The sequence below is a fragment of the Crocodylus porosus genome, unplaced genomic scaffold, assembly GCF_001723895.1.
Source record: "Crocodylus porosus isolate Cpor-Errol unplaced genomic scaffold, CroPor_comp1, whole genome shotgun sequence".
NCBI lineage: Eukaryota > Metazoa > Chordata > Crocodylia > Crocodylidae > Crocodylus > Crocodylus porosus.
In genome coordinates this window covers 18,154,903-18,175,723 of record NW_017728917.1, presented here as the reverse complement: position 1 = coordinate 18,175,723, position 20,821 = coordinate 18,154,903, and the positions used below count along the sequence as shown (strand labels likewise).

Below are 20,821 nucleotides of genomic sequence, written 5' to 3'. Positions count from 1 at the left end.
TGAAACAAAAGTTCCCTCCAGAAGCAGTTTTGATGTGGAAAGAATCTCGTGCATCTGAATCAACTCCTTTTCTCTCCAGGTGTTTTGTCACCATCAGTGCTATTTCTCCCCTCTTTCGGGCAGCCTTGCTCCATCTCTGCTCAGCTTTATTTCCCAGCCGGTGCTTTGATTAGTTCCAGCTCAGGAAGGTCTGAGTGTGAACTGAGCTCCAGTCCCTGAAGCTTAGTTTGCTCAGTGTCTAATGTGTTCGACAGTTCATTTATAAGCTGCTCCTAAACATGGACCCAGAGTTGAGTAAGGTGCATGTACAGTGTGCAAAATAGCAGTGTCTTGGTGAGATGTAGGGCTGATAGGGCTTTGATTGCCTCTGAGTTGCCTTTTGCACATCCTTGAGGTTGGCTGCTCTGTGTGGGAATGGAGAGGCGGGTGGCATTCTTTTCTTGACAAAGATCTCTTGTTCTTAAAAGAAACCCCAAGATACATATGTGTGGGGAACAGAGGTGGTGTGAGGCAAACTGTATTCAATTTTTCTGTGCCTTGTAATTTTGGGGCATAATTTTTAATCCCATTTTGTGTAGAAAGCATTCTCCACATCGTCACTGTAGCCTTTCATTTCCTGGAAAAAAGAAGGGGGTTAAAAGCACCATTAAACAGTGAGTGTTGGTTGTAGCTGTGTTGGTCTAAGGACATAGGCAGACAAGGTTCTTTGGGTAAATGTGATATCTTTTATTAGACCAACTAAATAGTTGGAAAAATTGTTCTTTTCAAGACTTTGGGCACAAACACCCGTCTAAACAGTGAGTTTAAACACTCATGCCGGTGCCCAAAAGCCAGTCCTGGCTCAGCCCTTGCCCCAAGGAAAGAGCCTTCTGTGTTATTTTCCGTGACTGTTAAACACCTTTTTCCCCACCCTGCCATCAGCAGAAGTCTGTGGGCCTGGACTGGAGCCCATAAACCTGGGCATGTCCATGGCAGTGTGGGCCTGTGGGCACAGTGGGACAAGGGACACGTGGCTATGGCAGAGGTGTGGGTGACAGGAGACTGGGCCTTGTGGCGGGTTCTGGATCTCAGCCTGGCAGGCTGCCTCCCCTCTTTGTGCCCCGGTCTGGGGTGTGGTGGGGAGCACACCTGGGCAGGTGGAGGGGTCATTTATTAGTGTGTGCACAGTGGCTAACAAGCTGCAGCATTACCGAAGGACCAGCCTTTCTTCTCCCCTGCTCATCCCAGGCAGCTCCTGTTCATAGGTGTCTTCCCCAGGCCCCCAAGACTTGCTCTTTGTAAGCTGATGTTACCCACTCCAATACCCACTCGTTTTGCCCTTCCGAATGCCAGGCAGAGGGTGGGGCAGAGGCCAGGGGGGCTTGGGACTGGGGTGGTGCAAAAAGTCCTTTGCCTTGAGGGAGGATGGCAGGAAACAGCCGTTCTCTGCCCCTCGTGGGGTCCTGGCTCTGGGTGTGGGGCTTTTGCTTGAGTGGGGTAAGTGCCTCCCCCAGCTTCCTCCCATTGCAGTGAGGCAGGAGTGCTGGCACAGGCTGAGGGGCATGGGGCCGCCTTGTTGTTCTCCAGGCTCTTCACCGCACACAGGATGTTTCTGTTTAGTCAAGAAATGAAATCATACAAGCAGCCTGCCTCCAATTCGGCGTTTGCTGAGCAGCAGCTTTGTGGAGCCAGGGAAGCCCTTCCTCCCTGCTGCGCCGGAGACTCCTGCCCCCAGACCCACGGCAGGCTCGAAGGGCAGGGGACCTATTGCACATTTTGGGGACGACCTGCAGAGCTTGTCACCACCGCCCAGCAGAGATTGCTGGGTCATGATGAGCTGAGGGCTGGGATTTAGGCTTTGACGGACCAGTCCCCCAAACTTTGCAGGGTCTCCCCTTGCACACCCATGCTCAGGCCAGCAAAAAGCTGCCCAGCTATCTAGTACCAACCTGCCAGCCAGCACCTAGGCCAGTAGGGGCTCGGTTCTGAAGACATCTCTGCCAGTGTCACCCTAGAAATGCAAGTGCCCAGCCTGGCAATACAGGCTCGGACCCTCCTCTGGGCCCCCAAAGCTGTCCTGGCTCAGGGGAAGGATCTGGAGACATGGATCTATTCCTGGGGAATGAATATCTTTTAAGGATCACAAGCAGGAAGTGCCAGGCTCCAGGTCTGGGGTGCGTGGGATTGTGGCTGTGCCACGCAGGTTGGCACCCTGGCATCACCTCCCTCCTTGGGCCTTGGCCCTCAGGCAGTGACAAGAGCGCAGACGGGCAGGGAGGGTCCAAAACTGGTTGAAACACAATCCTGGCTCTTCTCGGGCCTGCCACACACATCCAGCCCCTGGCACCCGTTACCATGGCAAAGCACCCAGTGCACAAAACCCGCCTCTCGCTCCTGAAGAGTTTGGAGGAGCAAGACTCCGTGGAGACGATCAGAATAATTTACCAAGCTGTTAACGAGAGCTGGGAAGACGGCGGCAGATTTTGGTGGGGGGGGAGGGAGGCTGCGTTTTGGCAAGGAGTGGGTCACGTTGGCACCCTGCTCCTCCTGCCTGGATGCATGCTGGAGTTGGGGAGGCGGCTGGAGCAGCGGCTGGGGAGTGGTGGTGAGCCAGCCGGGCCCCAGGCCAGCTTGCAGGCAAACATGTTGTTGTGTAAAAATTGTAGTCAATTAATTTAAAACCTGCCAGCTTCAACTGCAAAGCGCTGCGAGGCTCTGTCGAGTTTGCAGGGGGATGAGAAGCGGGAGGGGGAAGAACGCAGTTCCCTGCGCTTGGTGAGCGGAGCTGGGATTTGGGGCTGATCCTGCAACGTGTCTGTCACCCTCAGCTTCCACGGGCATCGGCACGGCCCGATCCTGCGAGGAGGGTTAGGGGAGGCCTGGCAGGAAGCGGGGACCCCTTTGTCCTCCTGGGAGGGCTTGGCCCATTTGGCTGGTGTGGGGAAGCCCAGGGAGTGAGGAAGACTTTGTACTTGGCACATGGGTTTCCCAGCTGTGGTTTTGGAGTTTTCCCTAGCAGCTGGCAAGCGTCGATCTCTGGCAGCCCTGGTGGGATCCCCAGATGCTCTGCTGTCCCAGAGGGCTTGCCCTGTCCCCTCAATGCCATGCACCGGGGAAGTTGGTGACTGGCCTACCTAGCTTCCCAAGGCAGGTGGGGGGTCTGGGTCACCTCTGCTTCCTTGCCTGCTGTCCTGAGTAGGAGTCAGCTCCTCTTCCTCCCAGCTCCTGAGTCATCCTATTGGTTTGGGTTATGGCTGTACTAGCCCCAGTCCTGGACCAGGGCTGTTGTGTGTTCAGGCTTCCCATCCTGCCCCACACCCATTACTTCTTTTGGCCCAAGTCACCTGGGTCCTCTTCCCATCCTGCCCCTGGCTGGATGCAGTCACCAGCAGCTCCATGTGCCAGCTGGTCCCTCTGTCAGTCAGCGAGTGAGGGTCATTGTAGATGTCTGGCGCCTTAGGGTGGGGGGCGTTAGGGGCAGGGTGGAATTGCATCTCCCTGCAGCACCCAGTATAATGGGACCAAGACCATGGGTCCTTACTGCTCCCTACCCTGGGCAAACTATCCTGGGGTGCAGGAGGGGAAGGGGGCCAGGCAGGTCAGACCAGGCCATGCAGCCTGCTACCCGGCCTCCTCCGCAGCAGAAGCTGTGGCTGTTGTTTTTCATGCGTTTTTTGGAGCCCTTGAGTTTTTATTGCAGACTGGTTTCCTGGGGTTTGCGCGTGTGAGGTTTTGTGTTTTTTTTTTTGTTTTTTTTTTTAACAGTTTAATGAAACTGCAGCTCTGTCTGTGAGTAACAGTCATAAGACTCGTGGAACAAGCTCTGTTTGATTGTGCCCTGCGGGCCGTTCTGAGCTAACTTTGTAGGGATCAGCTCCAGCCCTGCTGCAAAAGAAAGGGAATTTGTTCTGCCCGGGGCCTGTGTGTCTCTCTGCTGGCTCACTCCTCTCTCTGCTTTTCCTGGTTTATTTTTCAACACTAAAAACACCTTGGCTGAAATGCATTGTCTGTCCTTCCATCCATCTCTCTGTGATCAGCACTGGGCTTTTCACTGGCCTCTGCAGTAGTGGCATGTGTTGTGCATAAGGATGCAGAACACATGCCATTATTGGATCCCTGCGTTCTTGCACAAGTGGCCCCTATAGTTAAATGACCAGTGGTCCCAGATCCTCCAAGACAGCGCTGAGTTTCACGGTTGTCTCTCTGAGGACTGCTTGAATTGGGAATTTCCATCTCCTAAGGTTGGTGCCAGGCAGCCACCAGATCAGGGCCAATATCTGCACACTGTGCAATTCCCTGGGGTCCTGAGCTGGACACGGCTTGCCTGCTGAAGCTGTGAAACTGCCCGGTCAAGTTCAGGGCAGCTTCTAGCTGTCTGTAGAGTTCCCAGAGTTTTTCAGGGATTTTTTTTCTCCTTGAAAGTCGATGGCTTTGTACTCAGAGGTGTACAAGTGTGAGGAAGCGCCTGCATGCTCCAGGCCCAGCTGTCTGAAGAAGCAGAACACAGAGATCTGTTTTTGGTCAGGGGAAGCTCAGTCTGGGGTGTTACTACTGTTGCCCCCTTCACATTTTCTCTTGCAGTTTTAGTAGAAATCTCTTGTGTCCTTTCCCAAACAGGGCTGAGGTCTGACCATGCCTGTCACATAGCTGCCAGGTACCACCCCTGCGGTGGCTGCAGATTTCCAAGAGATTCCCGCAGAGTGGTTTAGCACTCCTTTGAGAGGAAGAGGCAGAGGAGTAGAAGGTGGTGCTATTTAATACCCACATGGGGTTGAGAATTGACTGCCACGCAGGTCCCCATCTGCTGGGAGAAGGGAGCTGTCAGGATGGGCTTTAGCACACAGGTCACCGTTTGGGAGCCTGGTTGCCTCCTCCATCAGGAGATGCTTAATATTTCACTGGCACGGGGGAGATGGCTATGAGGTGTTCCCTTCAGAGGAGGGCAGCTGCCAGCCGTGGCTGGGGTCAGACAGGAGCTTTTGCAGTAACTCAGTTTTCCCCAGCTGGTGCTGCCCCATTACCCGGCATCTTCCTTTGTGCTGACCTGGCTTGCAGAGGCAGCTGCTCCCTCCTGAGCTGGGGCAGGTGAGCCACGAGAGGAGGCAGGTGCTCTGTGTTCGGGAAGTGCCAGGCCTGCGCTGTAAGCTGTGCAGACCAGAGGGTGAATCGGCTGTTGGCTTTTTCTAGCTGCCCAGTCTGGATCTGGGCTGCTGTTGGGGCTGTGCAAGCAGGGGATTATTTGTGTTAGCATCCATGCCAGGTCCTGAGCAGGTTAGTGGCAGTGCAGGGACTTGCTTGCAAATCATCGTGGGAAATAGTGTCCTGCTCCATTCAGTCTGCACTTGCCTTTAAGAAATGGTGACCACCCAAGCAGAGCGGTGGGAGCTGGTGAATGCTACATGACTTGACCCCAGGTGACCTGCATGGCTCTGAGTTAATGACAGGTGTGGGATGTCCAAAGCCTGGTGCTCCCCAGAACACTAACCTGTTCCTCCCACCAGCACACTTGGAAGTCTTTCAGGGACTCATGGCTAACTTGGCCTCTTGCTGCTTTGATCTCAGCCTTCCCACCCATCCATCAGAGGTATGTGTTGGTAGTGTGCGCGTGATTTCACATCCCAGCACTTTGGAAAGGGCCCGGATTGGCCCGTCAGGACCAATAATGCAAGAATTACTGCATTGCATGGGCGTCTTTATGTGTTTTTTAAACTGTGCTTCCTAATTATAAATAATGGCCGCGATATGAGATGTGATTATGATGAATGGGGATTCTGTATTCCACGCGTATTAGCGGCTTTAACCTTGCCGAGGTAATTATGTCTCATTTAGAATTCTGATAGTATTTATTTGAGGTAGGGGACTGGGAATTTAATTTCTGGCGCTTTGTCTTTTAGGATTATTATGATTTGAAAAGGATACCTTTGCAAAATTGTTTTTTAATAATTCCCTCCAGTGGCTGCACAAGTTCATTAATATTTTAGGGGCCTGCATGGAGCTGTTTTAAAGACGTTCTTAAAGGTACAGGGGGCACGAGGTATGTAAAACAAGGGTAATAGATGAGAGTGGGAAGCCATGGGTGGGAGCGGGGAACACCTGTGCCTGTCTCTTTCTTGGTCTTTCACATGCTTGGACTGGTAGGCTGCAGTGTAACAGTCGTCGCTCGTGCTTCATCTTGCAATGAAGTCACTCGCTCTGAAGAGAGCCTGGAGCTGGTTGAGGCTCTCGGAGGTTGTGAGTGGGCTCCTAAAGTGTTCTCCTCTTCCTGCCCCTCTTGGTGCCTCGTGCCAGCCACAGGCGAGATCCAGAGAAGTGCTAGAGTCTGGTAAGCACCTACTGATTGTGTTTTTAAGCCCCAAATCCTTCATTACCTTGTGCCAACACAGCCCCAGTGGGTGTAGTAGGCCAGAGGAGTGCTCTTGCTTCCAAGATGGCTGATGTTTGGCTAGCGCTGGGCATCATTCCTCTAAATGGTTCTCCAGGCTCCTGCCCCCTCAGTGAGCTGCTTGGGGCAGGCACTTTGCCATTGAGGCTGTGAAGTGCTGAGGACATTGACACTGATTCCACTGTGTTGTCCTTGTACCTGGGGTGATGGGGTTGCACTCATAGCCAAGCAGGAGAGCCCTGTGGGCAGAAGCTGAGCACAGGGTCTGCAAGCACTGGGGTTGACTGCAAAACAGAACTATTCTGTTTTGTTTCCAGGGGAGGAGAAAAAACCATTGCAACTTTTACTGCCAAGTCACAGCTGCCCATGAGAGTTGGGGAACTCTGATGAGGCCTGAGTCTGCATATGTAGTCATTGCCTGCACCAGGGGTGGGCAACACGTGCCATAAGTGGCACAGGCAGCCTCTGTGCATGGCACATAGCAGATCAGGGATGGGGCAGGCAGCACAGCAGCAGATATGGCAGAAAGTAGAAAGCGAAGCAGAAGATTGGGCAGGGAGCAGAAAGAGCAGCAGACCAGACAAGGAGCACAGGGCAGAGAACAGAAAGGAGAGCAACTGATTGGACAGGAAGCACAGGGTAGGGAGCAGAAAGCAGAGCGACAGATCGAGCAGGGGAAGGTGATTGGAGTGGCACCCAGGGAGAGCACAGGGCTTAACTTAATGCTTGCCAAAGAGGTTGGCTCCTATTGGCCTACACAGGCTCACATACTGTTTCCCAAGACACTCTCATGGTGTGCACAGACATGCGCACACACTTTTCTGTGCAGCCCTCCTCACACCGGTTGGGCTGCAGCCTGAGGTGTTACGGGACTGCACCTACTACCTTGCCTGCCCCTCGCCCTCTCTGATGGCACATTTTAATTAAAAATCAGATCAGCCTCCAGTTTGTGCACGTGATCTGTCATCAGGTGAAGTCTCTGGGAGAATAAAGTAATTATCCTCATCGTTTGGTTACAGTAATTAAAACTTTAATTAATGTCCTCTCCCACCCCTTGGCCTCCAGAAACAGCACGGATATCCAAGCACTGGTGTGTGAGCACCCTTAGGCTCTGCTTGGGCCTGTGTCTGCCCTGCTCTGAGCTCCAGAGAAAGTCAACTTTGTTTGGAAGCTGGAGTTTTTCCCCCTCTTCTGACCTGAAGTCACAAGGCAGCTTAAAGGCACAGCAAACACATCCTCTGCACCCCCCTCCCCCCCGGTCTGCTCATGACCGCTGCGTAGCCTAATCCCTGGGTAGTCAGTCAGTCTGTAGGGACAGAGTGGAGTTGACTGTATTTCATTGCTATTATGCTCCTTTCCACATTGACCTCCCTGCCCCCAATCGCATATTCCTAACTTGAGAAGTCTTCTACCATCTTATCCCACACAGGGAAGAGGAATTGATGAGGAAGTGGGAGACTGATCCAGGGTGGGGCAGAGAGAGTGAAGCTCTGGTGCATGAAAGAGAGAAAGGGAAGAGCTGACTGGTGCAGGCTGGGTGTTTGCTTGGGGGAGTTGTGCTGCATAGAGGAAGGTGCCACATATCAACTCAGTGATTCTTCAGGTTTGTGCAGGGGTTGGTCTTGCTGCTGCTTTGCTGCTGCTTTGCATGCCCGTGCTGATCCACCTTCCTTGCATCTCATCCGTGGCACTCAGTCTGCTGGGAATGAATAGCAAATGTCAGCTCCCATTTGAGATTCCCCGTGTTCCAGGACTGCCAGGGTGAGATGAAGATAGCAGCAGGTGTTTGTCAAGTTGTGATAGCTCGTGATGTGGTCCTAGCTAGATCTACCCTCCACAATTCAGCACCCAAACCCACCTCCACAGCCAGGGGACTATAAGGCTGTAGCTAGGCATGCAGATGATGCTTTGAGCATCCTGTTGGACTCTTAAGACGCATCCACATGAGCGCGGACATTTGGTTCCCTGGGGACAAGTAGCAGTGACACACCTTGGACTGCTGCTACTTGTCCCTGAGAATGCCTGTCTCGTGTGCACTTTGGTGTGTGGCAAGTTACCCTGGGGGTGGTAGAAGAGGCGGGGGCCTCCTGGGGCTGCAGGTATGGTGATCCTGCCAGGCGGAGCCTGGCCAGCAGCCTCAATATGGCTCTGGGTGGCCTGGCTTGGCTTTTCAGCAGCACGCTGCCTAAGCATGCACTGCTCGGTTTTTTTTTTCCATGGGTTTTTTTGACCCCTGGATATTCTTCCTTGAGGCCTAGATAGTCTGTGTGTTTGTGCAAGAAAGGACAGATCATTTTTGTTATCTGCTCTACTGGAGTAACTTTGCTCAGGGATAAAACTCCATCAGTATGAGCTACACTGGTAAAGGTCCCATCTGTCCACAGCTTATCCCAGGGTGGCTACCTGCTTAAGGCAGTGGTGCCCAAACTTCTGGCCCCACAGGCCAGATGAGTGGTGGGGTTGGTCCATGGACCAGATCCCATGCTAGCTTGGTGCCTGGGGTTGGTCTGTGAGGATGATCCCGCCTATTGGATGTGGGTACAGGGTGACCCAATATGCCAGCCTGCTTTAGTGTGTGGGGTCACATTACCCAGACTGCAGGGCTCCCCACAGGTCTGGAAACGTGAAAGCAGAGAAGTGGCAATTAATGCTACCTTTTCTGCCCCACCACCCAGTTTCGGCCTGTGGGAAGACTCATCGGCCAGATGATGTGGCTCCGGGCCAGATCAGAGGACGAGCACCGCTGACTTAGGGCAAACAGGTGGTTAGCTGCTCCTATGCCACTAGTGTTGGGGTGCAATATTGGTAGCTGACAAGGCTGAGCTACCCAGAGTGATGGGGTTGCACATCTCTTACAGGCCCCGGTATACAACAGCTTGGCACACTGACATGTAAGTTATACTGGTGCAAGTATGCCATCCATCCAGGCTTTTAGCTGTATTGGTAGAGAAAGTAACACCGGGACCGTTTCATTAGTGCCAGTGGTAAGCCAGTGCATCAGCTGCAGGTATGGTGCTTCTGCTGTAGGAAACTTGAGCTCTTAACCAGCTCCCACTTCGAGATGTAGGGAAGAAAAGGCTTTTCCCTCTCCTCCCAGTTTCTCTGTGTGGGTCATCCAAGGCCTGCACCCGAAACCAGTGGGATCTGCCTTGGATCGGGGGCACTGTGGAATGGGAGATGTGACTTTCCTGGGGATATTTCAGACTGTGAATGTGACAAAGATTGGACATTTGAGACCCAAGAGGATCATGTGGAGCTTCCGGAAAGCTCCCAAAAGCAAAGGAAGCACAAAAACAATGAAACGCACCATGTGATGGAGAGTTTGTGTTAGAGGCAGGTGGGGAGGAGAGGGGGATGCTGCATGTGGGGTGCTGGGAAGCAAAATGCTGGCAAGTTTGCTTACCTCCTGCACTGAGGCATCACCTGTTCTCAGTGAGAGCTGACGGTACATGCTGATGGCTTTTTTCCCCTCTAATCTAAGACGTGCATATGTTTAAGATCCCAAGCTTTCAGAAGAGGCAGACCTCTGGTTTTGGTGTGTAAACAGAGGCAGCACTAATTCCTGAATAGATTTGTCCATGTAGCTTCCTTCTGCCTCCTCCCATGCTGGATTCTTTCCCCTTGCAAGTGCAGGACTTTCTCTGGGGAATTTCTAGTTGGCTTTTGAAGCCATCGCGGATGTTATGGAGGCAACTGCAGCTCTGTGCTGGGCACTCATGCACTGTACTGCTGATGGGACACCCCTCCCCTGTTGTTATCAGCTTCTTCCACATCAGCTGGATGCAATTTGTCAGTCAAGATCAAACACAGGGCAGCGCAGATCGGCACCCACAAGAGGCCTGTTCTGGATAAAAGGATCACAGCTGCTGTTAAATAGCTGGAGTCAGATCCTGCTTGCCCAGCTTGTGCTGCCGTTTCCCCCGACAGACCTGAATGGGACGTGGATTTAGTTCATATTGTACAGCATCGGCTGTAATACATGGCTGCAGCAAATGGCATTTGGATTGTACGTAGCGGAAATAATGACCATTACATTTGCATGGCAGGAGCTGAATAAACTGGTAGCTGCCAGAACAGGCTGAGATGGATTTGCAAACTACCTGCTTGGAAGGCTTCAGTGTCCATGGGGTGATGTTGGCTTTGAATGAAAGATCTGATGGATGAGTAAACTGAGGTGCAGTTATCCTAGAGATAAGGATCTTCTCTGCTGGCAGAGCCATGTTGTAGGGACTGTGGTTTAGGAATATGTTCGATGTTTTGGGTATAAAATGATTGTTTCTTTGACAGGCCCAGGTTTATGCCCCTCCTGGGACAAGGCTGAAACCATCTCCTAAGGTGGAGTAAATGAAGCTCTGAGAAAGCTGTGGCCAAGGCAAAGGGAGTTTCGCATAAAATGCTTCACTTATCTTGGCGTCTGGGCAGCAAAGCGTTAAGCTGGATCTTGTTTCAGCTTTGGGAGGGGGAAGGTGGAGCTGGGCTTGAGAGCATGTCTGGAAGGCAGCCCCTAAGAGGGGACAGGGTCCGCATCTGGCTGGGGGCTCTCCACCTGGTTTCAATTGGGGAAGTGCTTGGTTTCCATCCCCTGTGTCAGCTGCTCTGGGACTCGGCCTGGGGCCTGGGCCCCTCCTGCTTTGCTCAGGATGTGCAGTGGGAAGGGGCTGGGGGTCAGACAAAGAGGGGTGGGGGTCCCTGTCTTGGCAGGGGCTCTGGACTCTGGGGTGCTGAAGAAGCCTGGCTTCTCCCTGCCCCAAGGAGCTGCAGGCCATGGTGACAGAGGTGCACAAGGCAGTGATGCCTAGGCCTGAGTCAGGCTGATGTTTAAACAAGGACTGATTGGAGGGGGCGCCTGCCCTGGCCCCCAGCAGGAATGTGGGGCTGGGGCCTGCTGCAGCCACCTCCCTCTCTGCAGCAAACCCCAGGGCAATAGTCTGTAGGGGCCCATTTGCCTCAGGCTCCCAGGATGCTGCTTGGGGTTTTCCTGCCTCTAACTCTGTGACACCTCTCCCTGCCCTCTGGCCATGCCCACTGCGTTGTTTTGGGGAAGGAAACAACTTTTTCTTTTCCTGGAGATTGTGCTGGAGGGGAGCTCATCCACCTCGGCATGTCCACTGGCTCTTCCCACTTCCACGCAGAGCATGACAGTGTCTTCTGGCTGTTGCTGTTTTGCTGGAGGTTGATCTAGAGGCATGAACAGGACACACTCCCTTGACCTTTAGCTGAAGGTGTCAGGCATTGAATTTGCTAGCAAGGACTTTCTTCCCAGGGGCATACTCAGGCATTTTTAAGTCCAGCAGCCCAGATGTTGATTCCTTGCAGCCTGGCTCTTTGGGGAGGCTCTGATGTCATGATGCTGTCATTGTTCCTATCAGTCGCAGGGTTTTCCTGACTATGACTTTGTAGCTGCATGATTAGGGCACGGAGCAGTGGGTGTGGGGGGAAATCCCGAGTGTTTTGGTCCTTGCTTCCAGGATTGTACCTGTTTCCTAGGAGAAGAGACTCGGAGAGCTGGGGTTGGCCTAGCAAGCAGCATGGTTGTGTATACAGACATTGGAAGGAAGTTGCCAAGGGAGGGGAAGGAACTATGCAAGCAGTGTTGGCCCCAAAACAAATGAGCATAAATTATCCGGGAATAAAATTAGAAGATGACATCCACCCATGGGGGCAGGGAGGTCTGGCAGAACCTTCCCAGAATGGGTAGCGGGGTGGGCTGGTATGGGGGCAAAACCCCCAGCTGTTTTCAAAATAGCTCTTGCTGCCTTGAGGAAAGGGGTGATATGATGTAGTGCCTGTGAAAGCAGGGACCCGAGCCATTCCTTCCAGCCCTGTGATCCTATGAAAAACACAGGAGCCGGGACCTGAATTTCTAATAAAAATAAAGAGCAGAGAGCCTTTACTGAAGAAAATTGCTCTCCCTTGCCATGCACCTTCCCACACTTAAAAACAGCAAAAAAGGCACCATGTTTTAGTTCCTGGTAGGCTGCCACAATGAGCAGTGCCAAGCCTTGGACCTGTGGGCAAATAACCTATTCTGTTCTGTTCTGTGCAGTGTCACAGGTTCTTGTACCTCTATGTCACCGTGGTATCTGGGTGCCTTCCCGGCGTGTTGTAAACCGTGTGACTAATGCTTCTCACATGGTGGCTCTCAGCTTCTCAGGGGGACAAGCTTGTGCGCTTGCAGCATGTGGAGTTGCTAGGGCTGTTTTGGTTAGGTTCCTGGTATCCATGTCTCTGGCAAAGGAGCATGCTGCACTCAGAGGGGAAGGCTGTGAACTTTGTGAGCTTTCCTTCATTCACTCCATGCTCTAAGACTGGTTCCTGGGAAATTTTTTGATGAGCTGTGTCCTTGCTGTTGAGAGGCCAGCAGTATCAGCAGCCTTTGACCTGGGGCTGGATCAGGCTTTTTGGTACCCCCGAGACCCTTGAAGATACAGCCCAAGTCCCTGAACCGGATTAGAATCCTGATGGTCATTTGGTTGGAGCTCAGAGACCAGGTCTGATGCTCCATTTGCAGGCACTTTGCCCAGGACCGTTATAGTCCCACTGAGCAGCAACAAAGGTGAGAATAGCATCTTGTGCCAGAGGTCCTGGGATCGTGCTACCCTGCTGGGGTTACAGCTTTGTGCAGAAGCGGCTAGCGTACAACAGCGGTATCCTCCTTCCCTGACCTCTGAACATGGCAGCTGGAGTTGCCTCCTGTTGGGTGCCCTACAGCTTCTTGACTCGGTGACACAGGGCAATGACTGCACATTGATTTCCTTGTCAGGAGCCCCCCTCCACCTGAATCAGCCCTGAGCAATGCTGATTGGGAAATAATTGCAATAATAATAGAGATATTTTGCTCCTGAGTAAATAGACTATACAAACCGGGCATGGAGCCAGGAGAGTTTTGAAGGGCAAAGCTGAGAAATCAATGGCTTGAGACCACTGGAGCAGCTGTCGAGCTGGGGAAAAGGGGGTGGAGTGAGGAATGGTGAGGGGAGCGGAGATGAAGTTGCTAAGGGGGGGCAGCAATGGGGGGCCAGGATCCAGAGGGAAGGTGAGGGATGGGAGCTTGGTTACCCTTTCCCTGCCATTGTCAGGCAGAGCAGATCCCAAGTAGCCGATTCCTAGTCACACATCTGCCCTTTCTTGCTTCTTATTTCCTGGGGCATGGCTTAATCTAAGTAGTGACTTTGGGGCATCCGCTGTCTGAAGGAATCCTGTCACCTGCGCTCAAAACAGGACCAGCTTCTGCAGGTGGAGACCATCCCTTTGATATATGGGAAATTGCATCTTCGAGCAGGGTGCGGTTGGGACAGGGCACTTGGTGTTTCCAGCTCCCGTTTCCTGTTGTTTCCAACTGCTCAACCTGCGTTAAAAGACATGAAAATATTTTCCTAATGCATATGTTCCCTGAAGGCATTTTCTGTGGTCCCTGCAGCATTGCCATAGCAAACGGTATGGGGTGATGGTGAAGGAGGGGCAGTGGCTTGTGGGCTAGGTGGTGATGGACTAGAGGCACAAATGGGGTTCCCCATTGAGTTGTCCCTGGATAAAGGGTTCGGATGGGCCGTGCTTGTGGTGTCACCCATCTGAATACACTGATTTAAGTGATCCATCCAACTGGTATTCCTGATAAGATTTTCAAGTCTGATTCTCCCAGCCCCATCCTTGTCTCACCATGTGGCGTCTCACCCCCTTGTACTTCTAATGAGGCAGCTCACCTGTGATCAGACCAGGACTGATAATTGTCCTCTGTCATCCCTTTCATTGGAGGAGCAGAAGGCACTTTGCAAGGGTGGATACACTGGATGATCCTCCCAGATTCTGAGGTGAGGAAACTGTGGCACGCATGGATGAAGTGGCCTTCCCAAGTCAAAAGGAAAGACCGCACCAGAACTGGTCTCTTCACTCCGGGGGTTCATTGGCACTAAGAAAAAGAGGCACATGATAGCTGCCATCAGGTAGCCAACACAGGGCACTTTGAAGGTGTCGCATGTCTTTGCAGGTGGGGTCGAGCTTACAGTTCATCTTAACTAACTCTTGCACAGACCACAACTGCCACGCCTGTATGAGGTTATCGCATGTTAGCTAAGAGGTCACAGCTCCTTGATTTAACCACAGGACCGTACTTCCTTTTGGTGGGTGAGTGGATCCCAGGGGTCCTAGCTCTGACCTTAACCTAACAGAGTGACTGGACTAGGGCTAGAAACACCACCCGGGCCAAAAGCCTGGTCTTTTGGGTTTCCCAGACAGCATTTGTCCAAGAGCATGCACAGCAACGTGCACGCCAATCTCTCTCCATCCTCACAGCCACAAAGCATCAGGTTTTTCCCCTCATTCCCCCAGGTGAGGAGAGCTCACTTGCTGTCCCTGGGGAGTTCCCAGTGGCTTTCCACGGCAGCTGTTCTGTGCTTCAGCTCTTCCCCCTGCTCCAGGTAAAAGCACGTTTCCTGCCACTCCGGACTGCCTCCACTGCAGCCCCTGCTAGCACACGCAGGCTCCCGGCAGCTCGCGTTGGAACAGCCGGAGCCGCAGGTTGGGTTGCAGACATGCCCACGCTGCTGCTACATGCAGATCTGCTGACGCAGCATCCCTGCTTAATGCCGGGTCATGTTCTGAGCCCACAAACACGCTCACATGGGGTTCCTTCAGGGCTTGGAGAAACGGCTTGACTTTGTTGCAGCCTGGCCCCAGGCCAGCTGCGCCCTCCCCTGCAGAGAGATTAATAACCTCACGCAGCAGCCGCGGCACGGGAAGAAAGGGGCCTTTGTCCTGGATCTCCTTCCCTCGGATGGGATAGGGGTGAAAGCGATTAGCCATGAGCGAGTGGGCTCCTGGAGCTTGCTGCCAACGTTTCTGTAATGCAGGAGGCTCATGCCTGGCCTCGTGCCTGGCACTGAGTAGGGGGGAAAAGGGGGGCTTGAAGTGCTAGATCAGCTGTCTGCTTTGCCTTCCCCCAGCTGAGAGCCCAAAGCCGGAAGAAATCGCTCTTAACTCTTGCTCTGCTGGAGTGACTTGCTCTCCCCTTGGGTTTTTGGCAGATATCTTGGGTGGAAGGGTTTGGTCTCCTGGGGAGGGGTGGCCAGCCTGGCGGGGTGAGATCTACCAGGCCCGAGTCGGGATGTTCTGGGCTGGGGCCTGTTCCGAACTCCTCTGAAGCCTGAGCCGCAGGCCAGCCAAGCTTCAAGTGGCTGTGCCCTGGTGCAGTGTTCTTGCCGGGGTTGGACCCGACCCTGCGGTGCTCGTGTGGTGCCGTGAGCTTGTCCATCTTTCACTCATGTGCCAGAGATCTTGTTTTCTCCCAGTCATATCCTTTGTCTGCAGGAGCTGGGCCTGGGGGACCTGCAGCCCCAGAGAGGGGGAAGAAGATACCCCTGCTCCTTACAACAGGCCCTGTTCCTTTCAGTCCCTGCACTGGTGGTCTCTGTTGTGAGGGGTGGGCATGTCCTGTGGGTTAGGCTTTTAATGGAACTGAAGCATGAGGGGCTGAGCTTGACAATGCCTCCCCCCCCCCAAAAAAAACAAAACAAAACAAAAACAACAACAAAAAAACAAAAACCCAACAACAACAAAAAAAGCCCCAACCAAATCCCCATGAGCATGAGGTGGACCTGGAGGTAGCGGCTTGGGAGATGGTAACAGATGGGCTTTTGGGATCCTGTTTGGGGCTTGGAAGAGACCTCTGGGCTGAGCATGTGGCCAGCAGCGCAGCCAGGAGCGAGAGCCCAGCCATGGGACCAGCGTGGTGACCTCCATGCAGGTGGTTTTGACTTCCTGTTCTCACAGTGCCCAATGCACTGCCAGGCCTTGCTGTATCTCTGCATCCCACGTTCCCCTCTGGTTCTCTTGTTTGGAAAGCGCTCTGCCCTGCTCTGGGGTGAAGCATGAGTGCTTCCTCCCATGGCTGTGGGCTTTGTGGCTGACCAGGGATGGGTGTGAGAAGCTGACACTCAGGCCCAAGTGTCAGGCTTTGCATGAAGGTGCTGAGGGGCACTAAATACCGATGCCTGCCTGTGGGTGTGTGGTGCTGGGTCACTGGGTGGGGAGCTGTTCATGTGGGGGTGGGTGTGGAGGGTAGACCTGGGTGATGGGGTGTGGGGTGACACTGAGTGAGCCTGCAGGTGGGGGAGGCTGTGCATGCCCGGCAGACTCTGAACAGTGATGTTGCAAATGGTTTGGTGCTGAGGCTGTGTGTGCGCTAGGGGCTGGGGTACCGTGTGTTGGGGGTGATGCTGTATAAGTATTGATGTCTGAGCTGCGCCTGGCGCTCTGGGGTGCAGGACTGGGGGAGGGGCATGCGTGCTGGGGTTCAGCTCTTGGAGTTTGGCGCAGACCTCAGGCCCAGGTCCCAGGCTTTGTGAGAGGCTGGCGGAGGGCACTGTGTATGCAGGGGGTGCTCTGCCCACCTGGTACGTGCATGTATGTGAAGCAGTGGCCCTGCACCTATCTGCACTTGGCAGCCAGCCTGGCTTCTCTGCTGGAGGGCCAGGCACCTGGAGGTGAGGGTGCTGTACCGTTGACGTGCCTAATAGGCGCACGTGCACAGCAGGCCCATTAATAACATTCCCGCTGAATCCGGTCAGATTAACCGGTGTCATATCTGTCAGCGTCGGCAGGTTGTTAGAGTTTGTTGCTGTTATGAACATTGATTTAGATTAAGTATCTCCCTGTTTTTTGCTTTATTATGCTGATATAATTAAAGTTCCAATACTCCCTGGCTGGCGGCGGTGCAGGGTCTGGGACAGCAACCTTGCTTGTATTAATCTTTATTAAATGGGAATTATTGCGCTGAATGAAAGTCGGCAGCTTATCTCCCCCTTCCCCAAATATATTATGGATGAGGAATGAGGGCTTCAGTTGTGAAAGAGCAGGGAGCATTGTGGATGGGCGGCTGGGACGTCCAGCCAGGAAGGATATAAGGGATTTCTCTCTTCTCACCCTGTGTGTATGGGGGCATGAGGGCATGTGTGCGCGTGAGTGTGTGTAGGGGGGTGAGTCAGCATCTCCCCATTGTTTCCTGGGTAATTGTGTAACAGGGAACGTTTAACAGAAGCCTGAAAATATTTGGTTTTCCAAAGGTCGTCAGGAGCTGTTTGCCTCTGTACCCCAGGAGAGCCTCCAAGGGGCCGAGGGTCTGGGGCATCAGGCTGAGCCTCACAAGATGCGGGTTGTCAGTTCAACTTCGCCATTGCTTGGACAGATGACGTTGTTTCTCTGTGCTGTCTTCTGAATGAGGGGCATGGTCCTGCCCTGCCTTGGCTGCAGGGATTTAGGGTGCAGTTATTGTTGTGAACTAGGGAGGAAGCAGAAGTAACTGTTAAAGTATAGCGGCAGCTGCATTGCAGAACCCAGTTTCTAGTCGCTCTGGTTTGAGTTACTTGGGGCCAGTGCTTCATAGATAACCTCACTATGAAGCAGTCGCATTATTTAATGGGTTATGTAGCGGGGGGTGCCAGGAACCCCCCGTTCTGGTCCCAGTCCTGACCCATTTTGCTGTGAGTGGAGTTTGCTGTCCTTTTTCCCACCCCGGATTTGGCCACTGGAAAATGAGCTTAATGAGACAATAAGTGTGCCCCGTTTGGGATTGGGTGGATTAACCAGTGTGTGTGTCCAGGGCTTTGAATTGGGTAACTTGCCCTGGGAAGTGGCCTGTCTCTTCAGCAGTGCCAGGTCAGTAGATAATTCCTCTCTGGACTGTGTAAATGCTGTGATATCTTGGGGGGAGATGGGCAAGGGGGAGACCAGGGCTGTCAGCACTTGTCAGTGTCATATCTAGCTGCCCCTTGCCATTAGACTTCCAGGTACCCTGGAGGCACCATCGTGGGGGTAGGAGAGCAGAATTGGTGAGACCAGACGAGATATTTAATCAACTTGGAGCATGTTTGTTAAAATGGGGGAAGAAACCAGGGCTTGTCGCCAGTGGGGCATGGCTCAGAATAGCCCTTCTGTCCTTGCTCCCTGCACTGCCCGGGGAGTGCCTTGATGTGGGTTAGCTGGGTCTGCTTCAGAAGAGCTCTTGGAATTCGCACACGAACTTATTCCCCAGCAGTGTCCTCCGGGTAGAGCCAGCGCTGTCTGCCTTCCCACCCACCATATTGCAGCCTAGGGTGTGGGCTGGTGGGCATGGGGAGAGCGGGTGCCTTTGAGTCTGTCTTGTTGTGAGAGGGAAGTGTGAGAGGCTGGGAGTCCCCTCCACAACTGTTGAAGGCAGAGGCTGGCTGGGCTGGGAGTGCAGTGAGCCTGCAGGGCAGGCCTCAGTGGGCCCGGCCTGGCAGACAGAGAGGATGTCCCGTCTGCTCCCAGAGTCAACTGCAGAACTTCAGCCCACGGGCATCTCTAACATAGGCTGTGATGGGGCTCGGTGGTGTTTATGGCACTGCTCGTTACCCAGCCGGGTGGTATCAGGCTTTGCTGTTGGCCTAGGTCTGGTGAATCCTCTTTGAAAGCCTTTTCCCGAGGAGGCAGACACCTCATGCCCCCCTGTGCTATCCACCCCAGGGACCCCTAAGCTGCCTTGTCACTGGGCCATGATGGTTCCCCCTCAGCAAGGTGCACATTGCCTGGGGCTAGCAGCTACTGCTGGGAGCCTGCTTGCTCCTCTGCTCATACCGCCTTCCTCGCTGCTGTGTCTGGCACAGACTTTACCGCAACTCTGCATTGACCTCCTGGGGGAAAAAAGTCAGGCTGTGGTGTTGCCTCCTGGCATTGGGGTGCTCGCAGCAACATGATGTGCAGAGCCACCATCATTCTTAACACATGATGCAAACTCAGCCACTTGCCTGTCACCTCTAGGCGCTCACCCTGACCTGGGCTGTGCTGTTGAACGGGTGCAGGTCTCAGGGGGTGTTGGGGTAGATAGCCACCCTCAGCTGGCACTAGAGTGTATCCCCCCTGAGTGTGGTGCCCGCTACTCTACAGATGCATGCTTGTTGCCCTGTGGTACTGGGGGGTTATGTCCATTGCGGTATAGGCACAGGACGGGGGGGAGATGTATGCCCCTTCTCTGCACCGTGCCTGGAAATCACACAAATAAATCAGTCTCGCCTCCGAAATGTCAGCTAATCCTGTAATTCTGTGTAACAAGCCGGGGCATGTTCCACCAGAGACCCCCAGCAGCAGATGCGGGTCAGGAAGCCCCGTCCTGCCAATGGGGCGCCAGCTGCTTGTCTGGAAAGAGACGCATCTAATCCAGCCCGAGAAGAATAAATTCCTTTGAACGGCAGCTGTTGGGAAACGCAGCCAGGGCCAGGAGGGGTGAAGAGGTAGCCTGGGTCTGTTTTCACCTCCCGCTGCAGGGAGTGCCGGGTCTAGCACATGCTTTGCTCCACATAGTTGGGATTCCTGTGTGCCGCGGAGGGGGCTGGGAGCCCCTCTGCAGAGCAGGCTTGCCTTCTCCCATGTAGGCTGGCAGGGGAGCTGGGGCACATCAGTCACAGGCATTGAGTGACTGGGGTGCTCCCATGGTGGGCTCCTTAACTGGGAGGTTCTCTTGGATTGACCCCCTGTCGAGGGTGCCCCCTCTTTGGACGCTCCCCCTGCCAAGTCTCTTATGGGCTTAGCCTGGCAGTTGAGGTGTCCCCCTGCCGCAGGTGGAGAGTGGTTGCCGCTGGCTGCTTTGCTTGCACCTCTCCCCAGAGGCAAAGCCAGGCCTCTGGGTGCCCTGAGATCGTTGGGAATAGTTTTCTGTGCCCTGGGAGCCTGGGCACATGCATCTCCTCAGCTCCTTCTGTTCCTCAGGCCAAGTTGGGGTGGATTCCTGTGGCCTGAGAGCCCATGACTAGTTGGGGCTAGGGTGGGCAGAGGATGCTCAGCCCCATTCACACAGCATCCCACTCCTGGCCTGCAGCCCCTTGCCCCTCTGGGCCTGAGTCTCCCTCCCAGCTCAGCCAGTGTACCTCCCTCCTTGCCAGCAGCCCCCCTTCCCCACCCCAGGCCAGCTACTGTACTACCCTGGTGAGCTGAGGGTGCTTGATTTCTGACTCACGTCAGCACCTGTGCCTCACACTTGTGCACTTGCACGAGCCTCAGCTCCTCATCTGTCTGACACGGTGTGACAGATGGGCACTGACGTGGTTAGGGTGCGAAGGTGTTGGGCGGGGGGAGGATCCTCCTTTGGGCAGTGTCTGCACTGGTGTTCCTCTGGGGTCTTCTCACCATCGCCGCCCTCAGTGCAGTTTCATGCTGTGATCCAGACACCCAGGAAACCATTAGTGTGGGCTTGGCTTGAGAGTCCCAGGGAGAGCAGCCCCTTCCCCCAGCCCTGACCCCCTGCTCCGCATGCCTTGCTGGCACTTAGCAGTGGAGCATTCCAGTCCTTCCCCGGCATCAAAGGAGGAAAAATATGTGGCTTGGTGACCCAGCGATGGCTGCAGGGGGGAGCTCTGCCCAGCCCTCCCAGTGTGGGCCTAGAGGTGTATCCCATGGTGAGGGATTTTATGAGATAGTTTCTAGGGTCGGAAGGGACCTGAGCAGATCATC

General features: G+C 53.9%; 1 protein-coding gene across 1 annotated transcript in view; it reads left to right on the top strand.

Annotated features, from left to right (window-relative positions):
• Positions 1 to 20,821, top strand: part of PLXNA1 (plexin A1) — a 225,109-nt gene that overhangs the window by 66,749 nt on the left and 137,539 nt on the right. The window lies entirely within an intron of this gene.